The sequence below is a fragment of the Lepidochelys kempii genome, chromosome 1 (genome assembly GCF_965140285.1).
Source record: "Lepidochelys kempii isolate rLepKem1 chromosome 1, rLepKem1.hap1, whole genome shotgun sequence".
NCBI lineage: Eukaryota > Metazoa > Chordata > Testudines > Cheloniidae > Lepidochelys > Lepidochelys kempii.
Genome location: NC_136380.1, coordinates 212,609,506 through 212,622,751, shown reverse-complemented (window position 1 = coordinate 212,622,751; position 13,246 = coordinate 212,609,506).

Sequence of the window (13,246 nt, the reverse complement as noted above, 5' to 3'; positions counted from 1 at the left end):
GGCATAAGCTTTCGTGGGTAAAAAACACTTTCAGATGCTAGACACTAACAATCATGAACTGAATAGAGACACTAGATTTATGGCTTATTACAACAACCTGTAACCTAAAAACAACCCTCTTCCAGTTGTTTCCCCTCCCTGCCTTCATTTCCTCTCTTTGACTGGAGGGGTGTTAATGGGCCACTTCACTGTGAATGGTCCCTTGAAATATGTGTTAACTACTTATGCTAAACAATCTGTTCAAACCTTGGATTTAGCAGTGACACTTTAGGCTTGTCTTCACTGATAAGGGCTTGTCTACACTTACATTTTATAGCGCTCTAACTTGCTAGCTCAGGGGTGTGAAAAATCACCCCACTGAGCACAGCAAGTTTGAGCTCTTTAAAGCACTAGTGTGGACAGGCTCAGAGCGCTGGGAGCTATTCCCCTCGTGGAGGTGGATTACAAGGAGTGCTGGGAGAGCTCTCTCCCAGCACTTGAGCGTGACCACACTCACACTTCAAAGCACTTGAAGTTTCTACTGTAGAGGTAGCCTTACAGGGACACAGCTGCACCAGTACAGCTGTGCCGCTGTAGCGCTTTAGTGAAGACGCTACTATGACGATGGGAGACATTCTCCCATTGGCGTAGTTAATCCACTTCCCCAAGAGGCAGTAGCTATGTCGGTGAGAGAAGCTGTCCCGTCGACATAGCACTGTCTACATGGGGGGTTAGGTCGGTATAACTACGTCTCACTGGTGTGGATTTTTCACACCCCTGAGTGACGTAGTTATACCAATATGGGTCTGTAGTGTAGACTTGGCCTTTGAGTTAGTTTCCCAGAACTGAAGAAGTGCTCTGTGTGGTTCAAAAGCTTCTCTCTCTCACCAACAGAAGTTGGTCCAATCAAAGATATTATCTCACTCACCTTGTCTCTCTACATCAACATGTCTCACTCACCTTGTCTCTCTACATGGAGCAGGGGGTTGGACTAGATGACCTTCTGGGGTCCCTTCCAACCCTGATATTCTATGATTCTATGATCATTGTGTGGCATAAGATGTAATTCAATCAATCAGCACACTTACTCTCCAGCCAATTTCCATGCAACAGATTCATTAGTTGTATGAAGGAGACTACACAGATGGTGGATTACTTTGATCAACTGCCACAGTTCTTCAAAACCAACCACACAACAACACAGCCTGTGCACGCAATAACCTCAAACACACATTTTGCCTCACACCAAAGCACACACTCCTTACTTGCCACCTGCACAACTCTCCCCAACCACGTACACCAAACACCCAGTACAAACGATAACCTGAAACATCACTTGGAAGCCTAGAATGGGCTGTTGAGTTCCTGTGACGTGATGGAAACAGCTCCAAGCATGGTTGAGAGATCTTTTGTTTACAATATCTTCAAGTTCCATCATCACTGGGATTCTCGGTCAGTTACTGTCCAATTTTTAAGTTCTCAGGGTGATGGGTCAAGGCCAGCTGGCTATAGAAAAGTAGTGGGAGATACATATATTAGCTCCAGGCTAAACAAATCCCTGGTACCAGGATAAATGGCAGCTGCTCCAGGTCAGTTAAGACACCTGGGGCCAATTAAGAACTTTCCAGAAGGCAGGGAGACCGCTAGGTTGATTGGGACACCTGAAGCCAATCAGGGGCTGGCTGAAACTAGTTAAAAGCCTCCCAGTTAGTCAGGTGGGTGTGGATGTTAGGAGCTATGGGAGGAAGTTGTGCTGTTGGAGAGATTGAGCAGTACATGCCATATCAGGCACAAGGAAGGAGGCCCTGAGGTAAGGGTGAAGTGGAGTTTGAGGAAGTGGGGGCTGCTGTGGGGAAGTAGCCCAGGGAGTGGTATGTGTCATGTTTCTAAAAGGTCAGCTACCATAACTGACATTATTAGGGTCCCTGGGCTAGTGCCTGGAGTAGAGGGTGGGCCTGGGCTCCCTGATTAATCACTGAGACTGGGAGACAACAGAGACTGTGCAAGGGAGGATAGCTTCTCCTCACCTCCCTTGCTGGCTTATGATGAAAATGGCTCAGTAGACTGTGACCCTTGTCTCTAGAGAGAGAAGGGTTACGTGGAGGGTCACAGTGAGCCTCTGAGGCTAGCAAAATCCACCAGGAAATGCGGGACCTAAAGAGACAAGGACAGAGCTTTGTCACATCAGCCATTTTCAGTTTTTTTACACACGATTTTATGAATTACACCTCTGACAGCCAGTCTATCAGCTACTAGTATAATACACTCTTGCAGTATAATTTCACTGCAGAAGCCTGGTCCTGTTCGGTTTCACTTCACACACCTCTAGTACTTTCAATTCTCTCACCATCATGAGGCATATTCCTCTCTGACTGAACAGAAATGTACTTTATCTGGCAGCGTCAAATAGATCAGGAATGGGAGGAATGAAAGCAGGCACTTAGATCTTTTTGTAGTAACTTGTCACAACTAAAGCTGATAAGAAATTGAGAAGTGTTTAGCAGGTGGGTATAGGAAACCTGGAAATGACAGAGCAGAGTTCACAGGAATGATAAAGCTGTGAGTCTGAGTCACACCTGCCACCTAAGTGATTTTAAAGCCTGTGGTTTTGTAATCTGGAAACAAACCTGGATGCCATCCCTCTGCCAGATGTGAGTAACTCCAGAAGCAAACAACTCCCACTGCAACTCCCTTCTATGCCTATTCCCCTTTTGGGTGGGCAGAGTTTCTTCGCCTGAGAAGCCGGGAACTGGAATTCGCTCTTTAGATTTGAGCAGTTTTACCGAAACTCACTTAATCTCTTTAATTAACCTCCATTGCTATATTTCAAATTCACTTCTGGTCTCCTTAATATTGTTACTCAAATATAACAATTTGACAATAAAGATGAAATTGCATGCTGTCAAGTTTCCTCCCCCACTCTGAACTCTAGGGTACAGATGTGGGGACCTGCATGAAAACCTCCTAAGCTTACTTTTACCAGCTTAGGTTAAAACTTCCCCAAGGTACAAATTAATTTTAGCTTTTGCCCTTGGAATTTCCACTGCCACCACCAAACTTTAACTAGGTTTACTGGGAAATGTAGTTTGGACACATCTTTCCCCCCCAAATCCTCCCAACCCTTGCACCCCACTTCCTGGGGAAGGTTTGGTAAAAATCCTCACCAATTTGCATAAGTGACCACAGACCCAAACCCTTGTCTCTTAGAACAATGAAAAAGCATTCAGTTTTCTTACAAGAAGACTTTTAATAGAAGTAAAGAAATCACCTCTGTAAAATCAGGATGGTAGATACTTTACAGGGTAATTAGATTCAAAACATAGAGAATCCCTCTAGGCAAAACTTTAAGTTACAAAAAAGACACACAGACAGGGATAGTCATTCTATTCAGCACAGTTCTTTTCTCAGCCATTTAAAGAAATCATAATCTAACACATACCTAGCTAGATTACTTACTAAAAGTTCTAAGACTCCATTCCTGTTCTGTCCCTGGCAAAAGCAGCAGACAGACACAGACGCTTTGTTTCTCTCCCTCCTCCCAGCTTTTGAAAGTATCTTGTCTCCTCATTGGTCATTTTGGTCAGGTGCCAGCGAGGTTACCTTTAGCTTCTTAACCCTTTACAGGTGAGAGGATTTTTCCTCTGGCCAGGAGGGATTTTAAAGGGGTTTACCCTTCCCTTTATATTTATGACACATGTATTTTAGATGAGGAAGAGGACTCGATAAATCTCTGAAAGAAAATAAAAGGAAAAAAATTGAATCAATTTTTATTTGGACTTTATTTTAATCATTTTGATATGGTTTTATTAACATTCATTTAACTCAAATGTCTGAGAAATCCTTCAATTAAGGACTGAAGAAGCTTCCAGTCCTCATCTCTGATGACTCCAATGAGTTCTCCAACAAAGGAAGTGTGACATTCCCCTCTGGTGTTATCTGGAGCGGTGATCTACTAGATCACTCCAATCCTCGACTCTGGGAGCCAGCCTTACCTTGCTCTGCTGTGAGAACCCCCACTCCTGGGCTGTTCACGCACAGCCTCTGGCATGTAAGCTGCTCCCAGTTACTTGCAACCTAATGACACTAGCCAATATTTCCGGTCCCAGACACAATCCTAGGAACCTCCATCTTGCAGTGTCCAGTTATGCCCACTGGACACTGGAAGCTTATTATGAGTTCATCAATTTAACAAAGAAATTGATATGTACCAGGCTTGTTATCCCAAGGGGAGTCTCTGACACACTTCAAACCAAACACAGTGCTTCAGGTAGAATAAACAAACAAATTTATTAATTATGAAAGATAGATTATAAATCAAAGCATAACAAGTCAGATTTGGTCAAATGAAATAAAAGCAGAACTCATTCTAAGCTGATCTTAACACTTTCAATGCCCTTACAAACGTAGATGCTTCTCACCATAGAATCATAGAATCATAGAATATCAGGGTTGGAAGGGACCCCAGAAGGTCATCTAGTCCAACCCCCTGCTCAAAGCAGGACCAATTCCCAGTTAAATCATCCCAGCCAGGGCTTTGTCAAGCCTGACCTTAAAAACCTCTAAGGAAGGAGATTCTACCACCTCCCTAGGTAACGCATTCCAGTGTTTCACCACCCTCCTAGTGAAAACGTTTTTCCTAATATCCAATCTAAACCTCCCCCACTGCAACTTGAGACCATTACTCCTCGTTCTGTCATCTGCTACCATTGAGAACAGTCTAGAGCCATCCTCTTTGGAACCCCCTTTCAGGTAGTTGAAAGCAGCTATCAAATCCCCCCTCATTCTTCTCTTCTGCAGGCTAAACAATCCCAGCTCCCTCAGCCTCTCCTCATAACTCATGTGTTCCAGTCCCCTAATCATTTTTGTTGCCCTTCGCTGGACTCTCTCCAATTTATCCACATCCTTCTTGAAGTGTGGGGCCCAAAACTGGACACAATACTCCAGATGAGGCCTCACCAATGTCGAATAGGTTGGCTGGCTGGTTGCTCTTCAGCCAGGCTCTCCCCTTTGATCCGATGAAGTGAGCTGTAGCTCACGAAAGCTTATGCTCAAATAAATTGGTTAGTCTCTAAGGTGCCACAAGTACTCCTTTTCTTTGTGCGAATACAGACTAGCACGGCTATTACTCTGAAACCCTTTGATCAGCGCTTCAGTCGCTTGGTGTGGTGTCTGTAGATGTAGGTGGAAGACAGAGAGAGAGCATGGCAAATGTGTCTCCCTTTTATCATGTCCTTTCTTCCCTCTTGGCTTTGCCGCCCCCCCTTCAGAGTCAGGTGAGCATTACCTCATCGCAGTTCCAAACTGACCAAAGGAAGGGGAGTGACTCCCTCCAGAGTCTAACAGATTCTTTTGTTGCTGCCTAAGCCAGTGACCTTTGTTCCTGTGAGGCTGGGCTGGGTTTGTCCCATCCACACCCTGATGAGGTGTGAATTGCCCCTCTGCTTCTGGAGAGTTTTTGTCTGGGCTTGTTTTAAGCCATGAGGATACATTTTCAGCCTCATAACTATATACATGAAATTATAACCTGTAACATCATTATAAATCACTGTAATAACCATGCTCAGTGCATCATGAGGCTTCCGAAGACACCCAACATGACAAACTTTATACTGGATACCACACAATCATTTTATAAAGATGAACATGGGGGTGCTGGGTATTCCCCCCCCCCCCGAGGTATAGAGCACCACAGGAAGGAAAACAAGCCTTGATATTCCTAAAATAAAAAACAATCTGAAAAACAAATTATTTAGGAAGAAAATGTTCTACTTTTTTATACATCAGAGAGAAGAAAAAAAAAAGAATAAAATAAAAAAAGCTTTTTTATTCTTTTTTTTTATTGGCAGATCACTTTTAACAATTCCATTCATAGGGAACAACAGGTTGTCATGTGCAAAGCCTCAAAAGTGAACACTTAGTAAAACTAGCTTCTGTTTGTTTCCTGTCTGAGGATCAGACATTTATTGCAGAGAGATGCAGATTTAAAGAATTCCAGTGTTGGCAGTATCCAAAGTGGGAATGTATGAATACAAAAGACAAAATGTGAGACAAACAAACAAAAAGACAAAAGGCAGACAAACACTGTGGTCATTTTTGGGGAATGAACTCTAGGTGTTCAGCACCAAATGCACAAACTCTCACCACTTGTGCTAACACAAGACATCTGTTAGCTGTAGCTAAGTAGCTGGATGTTATAGTCACTGCCAGCCAGCCACTAGAAAGAGGTATGATCACACAAACTAGGCCAGTATGTTACAAATGTATTTCAGAAATGTTAATAGACAACCTATCTAACCATAGTTCCAGATGGTGGATTACTTTCTGCTAATCCTCCATACACCCAAAATCTTGAAATGGGAACTGTTGAAATGACAATATTGATATAAGACTCTGTGTAACAAATACAGCACTAATCATATCCGGCAATCCTCTGTGGCAGAGGGTGAAGATCAGAATGGACATAGATTCTGGAAGAGCTATAGTGTTATTTTTGAAAAACTAAGGTATAACACAGCAATGTTGTTCTGAAAACACAATAACTAGAAAAACTGTGGGAAAGTTAATGGAAGTGAAACATCAGGATGAGGTGGAAACTGTAACACTCTCAATATCAAATAACAAAGGTTCTGCTCTGTTGAGCTGAAGTTAGGGTGAGAAGCTATGTTAAGAGTTGTGAACAGTTAACCAGATAGCTTGAGCCTGACAGTTGTATGTGAAATATACTCCATATTTAAATTGGAAATGGGTTTGGTTAAAGGAAATGAATCAAACCTGTATGTTTCAGAGAAAGCCCATTCCTAAACTCTATAAAATTAGACCAGTGCTATGTCCACTGAGAGATACTGGGATTCAGAAGCCAAGGAACTAGAAAATGAGGGACTTATCCAACTGCCATTGAAGTCCATGGAAGTCTTTGCATAGACTTCAGTGGGAGTTGGATCAGGCCTTGACTGCACAATCTTCTCTCAGACTCATAGCGAGTAGGCCTTGCATCTACAGTAGTGGAAAATTTGCTGGGGTTATAAAGTGACATCCTTGCTTTGAGGTAGTATAATGTCCCGTTCCTAAGACTCTGGATCTGTAATTCAGTGATGGCAGGAGGGAAGAATTTCATCAAAATTGGCTCTGGATACTGAAACCTAAACAATTCTTTGGCCTTAGTTTATTGAAAATATTATTCCACTATAACTGGTTACCCTATGGTATGACTAGTGCCACGGTGTTTTTTCATTGCATTATGGATCAGATATTGCAAGGAGCAAAATGTTATCAGGTCAGTATTATAGCTAAGGGGACCTCTCAGCAATGCATTCCTCTAACCAGAAAGCTCTATAAACTTCGAGACTATGCGACTGAGAATAAGAAAAACAAAGCACTCATGTTTTCAGGGTGGTATCCTTTTCTTAGGACATGTATGTGATGCTGCACCTCATATTCTTCATAAAAATATTTTTATAATATGAATATGGCATAACTAACATATGTTTTATGCAAGATGAGTCATATGAGGTATCATTGGAAAGGTTGACAGGTTTCAGAGGGGTAGCTGTGTTAGTCTGTATCAGCAAAAACAATGAGGCATCCTTGTGGCACCTTAGAAACTAAACAAATTTATTTGGGCATAAGCTTTCGTGGGCTATAACCCACTTCATCAGATGCGTGGAGTGAAAAATACAGTAAGCATATATAATTACACAGCATATGAAAAGATGGGAGTTGCCTTACCAAGTGGCGGGTCTGTGCTAATAAGGCCAATTCAGTTAAGGTGGATGTGGCCCATTCCCAACAGTGGACAAGAAGGGGTGAATATCAACAGAGGGAAAATCACTTTTTGTAGTGCTAATGAGGAATTGCGCGTTTTGTTTTATTTGCTCGGCAATCTGCTTTGTTCTGTTTGCTATCTCTTATAGTCACTTAAAATTTACCTTTTGTAGTTGTTAAACTTGTTTTGTTTTCTAAAACCCAGTTTGTGCAAATTATGCACAGCTCTTTGCGCCTCCCCCAGTTATACCTTCCTCCACTTTGAGAGAAGAGGCGAATTTATGAGCTTACGCTACATAAATCTCTATATAGCGAAAGACAATATAATTTTGGATTTGCATCCCAAATGAGGTGTTCACTTCAGTGCTGGGCAATCCCCAAGCTGAATCCTTCCACACAGAGCTGATCCCAGTGTCACTGTGTCCATTTGCAGCTGAGTGTGTCCCTACCAGTGTGTGTGTGCTGGAGAAGGCTTGAGGGCCTGGCACAGAGGAACAGGGTGAGGGAGCCCAGGCTGGTGGAACGGGCGGGCTCAGTGGGATCCCAGCGCATCAAGTGGCACCCCGGAAGGGGGGGTCCAACCCGTCACAACATAGTTGAGGCAGAAGGAGTCTCCCAGTTAAAGGGCAAATAATGGTGCTTTAGCGTTCCCATCCAATATTACTGAGCTGTGAGGTTTTGTGGCATTAGTAAACCATTAGTTCTCAACTATAATAAATAAAAAAATAATAATTTTCATGCTTGTCATCTCTGACAAAACTGTTTACTAATAGTTACAAAAAGTTAAAATTGGGTACAGTCACAGGAATGGCAAAAAAGCACTTGAAACTAAATAAAAGTTAATAATAATAATTCTTAGTGATCATCTGTAGACCTCAAAGGGTTTTACAAAAATGGCAAGTATCATTATCCCTATCATGTAGGTGGGCAGCTGAACCATAGAAAGATTAAGACCGTATTTTCATTATTGTCCATTAATTTTGGGTGCTTCCATTTTTGGGTGCCCAATTTGGGACACCTAGGGCCTGATTTTCAGGACTTATGAGAACTCAGAACTCCAGCTAAAATAAATAGGAGCTGTGAATGATCAACATCTCTCATAATCAGGCCCAAAGTGCCCGAAATTGGACACCCAAAAATTGAAGTACCCCAAATTAGTGGCTAGTTTTGAAAATTTTAGTCTAGGGGATTTGCCTAAGATTACATGAGACGTCTATGGCAGAATCAAGTAAAAAACTGATCTCATTGCCTTATGCACTAGACCAGTGGTTCCCAAAGTTGTTCTGCCACTTGTGAAGGGAAAGCCCCTGGCGGGCCGAGCCGGTTTGTTTAACTCCTGCATCCGCAGATTCAGCCGATCGTGGCTCCCATTGGCCTGGAGCAGCGAACCGCAGCCAGGGGCTTTCCATGCACAAGCAACGGAACAAGTTTGGGAACCACTGCACCTATACTGTCTCTGATAACTAGAGATGTTAGTGAATGTTGAAGAAATGGTAAATAAAGTGACTATAAAGGATAGTTTTGGAAATAGTGATTTCCATTTAATAAGGTCCAAATTTTAACTATTGGAGATGTTTTGGATTCAAATATAAGTAAATAGTAGGGTGACCATATTTCCCAAAGAGAAAATGGAACAACCCTAAACGCTTTCCCGAGGGCTCCCCCAACATGCTGTTGCCGGTTTCTGGAACTCTATCCCCCCACCCCACCCCATGCCAAGCTGTTGCCTGGTCGCTGGGACCCTGCAGGGCCCCCTCAGGAGGCTATTGTCCGGTCGCAGGAACCCTGCGGGAGCCCTGCATGCTGGAACCCTGCTTTCCCTCCCACCCCCCAGCCCTGCCTCCAACCTGTGGGGGGCTGGCATTTCTGCCTGCACCATCTGCACTGCACCCCACTTTTTTGACAAAAGTGGACATTTGTCCTGTTTCCTCTTGTCAACTGATCAAGTCAGCAAGAGTAAACGGGACAAATGCCTCCTTTTGGAAAAAAAAGTTGGGACGGCTTAAAAAAGGGACTGTCCCAGCCAAAACGGGACATATGCTCACCCTAGTAAATGGCCAGTTTGATCAAATGAAGAGAGAAATATTGACAATGTTTCTTAGAAAAGAAATACTGCAAGCAACAATTAGCTAAAGATTACAGAAGTCACAGAGCTGGTTCAAAGGGAGTGTGTATTACTATATTAAACTAAACATCAAATTTTAAAGCCAGTGTGAGTGAAAGATATACTGTTAATATTAATTGTGAGTAAAAAGTGAGATCTAAAAATTAGAGGGAGCTCAAGACTGCAATACAGCTACAGAGGATTATGAAGAAGACAGAGGGAATGAAAAGGGTACCAGAACAAATGGGAAATTAAGTATACATAGATAAAGGTATTGAGATAAAAACTGGAGATCCTTTAAATAGTCCAAATGAAAATAGTATCTTGGACAAGTGAAGTACTCAAAAGAGAGGAAATGCTATAATTAAATCTGCCTCCTCACACTTATAATGGAAACACTTGGACAAATTTATAGGTAATGCTTTGCAGTTCACGTATAATAGTAGAGGACTAAAAGGGAGAGAAGCAGTGGTGTTATTAATGGGATGTGGGAGAAATCAAGAATTAACAACGTATCCTGTGGCAGATAGGTTTGTGGGTTCCAATGAGGTCAAATTGGAAGAGACTGAGATTACTGAAAATGTGTTGAGCAAGCCTAAAATAGACCCTGTTCCTTACCTGAGCAGAGGGAACTTAACATGGGAGGGAATCCCCATTACAAAGCGAAAGAAGGTACAATATTATATTAAGGATACTTTCCTCTATTCCTTGGGTCCTCACAAAAGGTTCTCTGTGTAACCTCTGCACAGAAGGAGCTCCAGACAGGAAAGAGTAGAGAACAGGCATTAGGTTTTTCCTGTGGACTTGAAAGGAGATGGTACTGCAGAATGCCTATCAGGTGCTAATTCTGCTTGATGTATCATTAACTCCTGTGGTGTCTCCTCCATGACTGCTATAGCAATCATAGGGGACTCAGACACTTACTGAAGAAGCTATACTGTCAATGGCAGAAGGCCACCAGAACTGCACAGAGGAGCAACAGTCCTTGAAGAATTAGTTCCTAGCTCCACAGATCTGGAGGCTCTTTTTCCTGCATGAGGTTAGGAGGCCTCAACTCCCAGCCCTCTGTAAGTCTCCCAAACCTGAATATATGCCTCTCAGGAAACTCTGCAAGGGGACCTTCCTCCTGTAGGTTTTTCCATGGGAGGAGGTGATCTGGCCATAAGAATTTAGATAAAATTAAAGTGCACAAAGGAGCCGGTAGTAATGCAGAGGAGATCAAGGAGCAAAGAGGTGAACAATTATTTCTTAAGTTTCAGAGTAGCAGCCGTGTTAGTTTGTATCCACAAAAAGAAAAGGAAAGAAGTACTAGTGGCACCTGAGAGACCAACCAATTTATTTGAGCATAAGCTTTCGTGAGTTACAGCTCACTTAGCTCGCGAAAGCTTATGCTCAAATAAATTGGTTCGTCTCTAAGGTGCCACTAGTACTCCTTTCCTTTTCTTTTTGCGAATACAGACTAACACGGCTGCTACTCTAAAAAGAAAAGGAGTACTTGTGGCTCTAAGGTGCCACAAGTACTCCTTTTAATTATTTCTTAGCAAGTCTTTTTGTGGGCTTTTGGGCAGGGGTTCTAGTGAAGGCTGTGAGAGGCTGGCATCCAAGCCAAGGATTTGGGTGGGTGTTATAATGACATTGTAAATTATCTTTCTGGCTGGATATTTTTAGCTGAGAGTGGGAGATCATGCTGCTGGGTTTATATTTGTATTTTTAAGTGGTCATTAAGGGCACCGAGGGCACAGGACTGGAGCTCTTTAATTATTGTGATATAATTGGTATACATTTAAATAAATGAATTAATTACATAAATGTATATAGGTATCAGGTTGCTGGGAAACAGTGACTATAGCCCCGTTTGTTACAAGGATAGGCTCTAGGAAGGAGGCTGAAAAATTACAGCCCTGTACATCTAACATCTATATTAGGAAAATATCTTGACGTGATATTTATGGATAGATTGAGGGAACATTTGGAAGAATACAGTTTAATAGATATGATTCAACAATGGTTTGAAAAATGTACATCATGTGAAACATGTCTGATTGTTTTGGTTTTTTTTAAACTTTATCAGTTTGCAGTATTTACCTGCAGTATAATGCTATCTAACTACAGCTTCTGAGCCCAGTTCCCTGTTGCTGTGTTCCTCAGATAGGTACAGGAATAGTGGAGGAGACAAGGGGGCTTTATGCTACCTTTTCATTTCCTGCATTCCTGACCCTGCTGGTATATAAATTAGAGCAGACCTGAAGCTGTTCTAATTCACACTCTGCTGCAAAAGCCCCCTTTGGGCAGTGGCAACAAGGATAGCCAGAATTCAGCATGCTCCAGCTGGATATGAGTCAACAGTGTGCCCTTGTTGCCAAGAAGGCCAATGGCATTTTGGGATGTATACGTAGGGGCATTGCCAGCAGATCAAGAGACGTGATCGTTCCCCTCTATTCGACATTGGTGAGGCCTCATCTAGAGTACTGGGTCCAGTTTTGGGCCCCACACTACAAGAAGGATGTGGAAAAATTGGAAAGAGTCCAGCGGAGGGCAACAAAAATGATTAGGGGACTGGAACACATGAGTTATGAGGAGAGGCTGAGGGAAATGGGATTGTTTAGTCTGCGGAAGAGAAGAATGAGGGGGATTTGATAGCTGCTTTCAACTACCTAAAAGGGGGTTCCAAAGAGGATGGATCTAGACTGTTCTCAGTGGTAGCTGATGACAGAACAAGGAGTAATGGTCTCAAGTTGCAGTGGGGGAGGTTTAGGTTGGATATTAGAAAAAACTTTTTCACTAGGAGGGTGGTGAAACACTGGAATGCGTTACCTAGGGAGGTGGTAGAATCTCCTTCCTTAGAGGTTTTTAAGGTCAGGCTTGACAAAGCCCTGGCTGGGATGATTTAACTGGGAATTGGTCCTGCTTTGAGCAGGGGGTTGGACTAGATGACCTTCTGGGGTCCCTTCCAACCCTGATATTCTATGATTCTAGTTGGGGATTGGTCCTGCTTTGAGGCGGGGGTTGGACTAGATGACCTCCTGAGGTCCCTTCCAACCCTGATATTCTATGATTCTCACACACCCAGCACACCTCCTACATCATGGTCTGGGAAGAGGGTGACATAGAGTTCTACATCAAGCAAGGAACCCCCCAACACAGAGGATATTCCCCAAGGGACAGTTCTTCCCCCTATACATTTCCTTTATCATGCTGCAGTAGAACGGAGAATTGGGCCCCATCAATCCTTCACTCTGCAGTATCTATCTATAAATCTATGTACAGTATCTGTATTCCTGTCTCTTTATGTATTTATATCCTCCCATCATGGTAGTATCTGAGCACTCTTATACTTGTCAAGAAATTTCAGGATAACTTTCAGATCAGTTGTGTACAAATATACATTTTGTGTATACATGC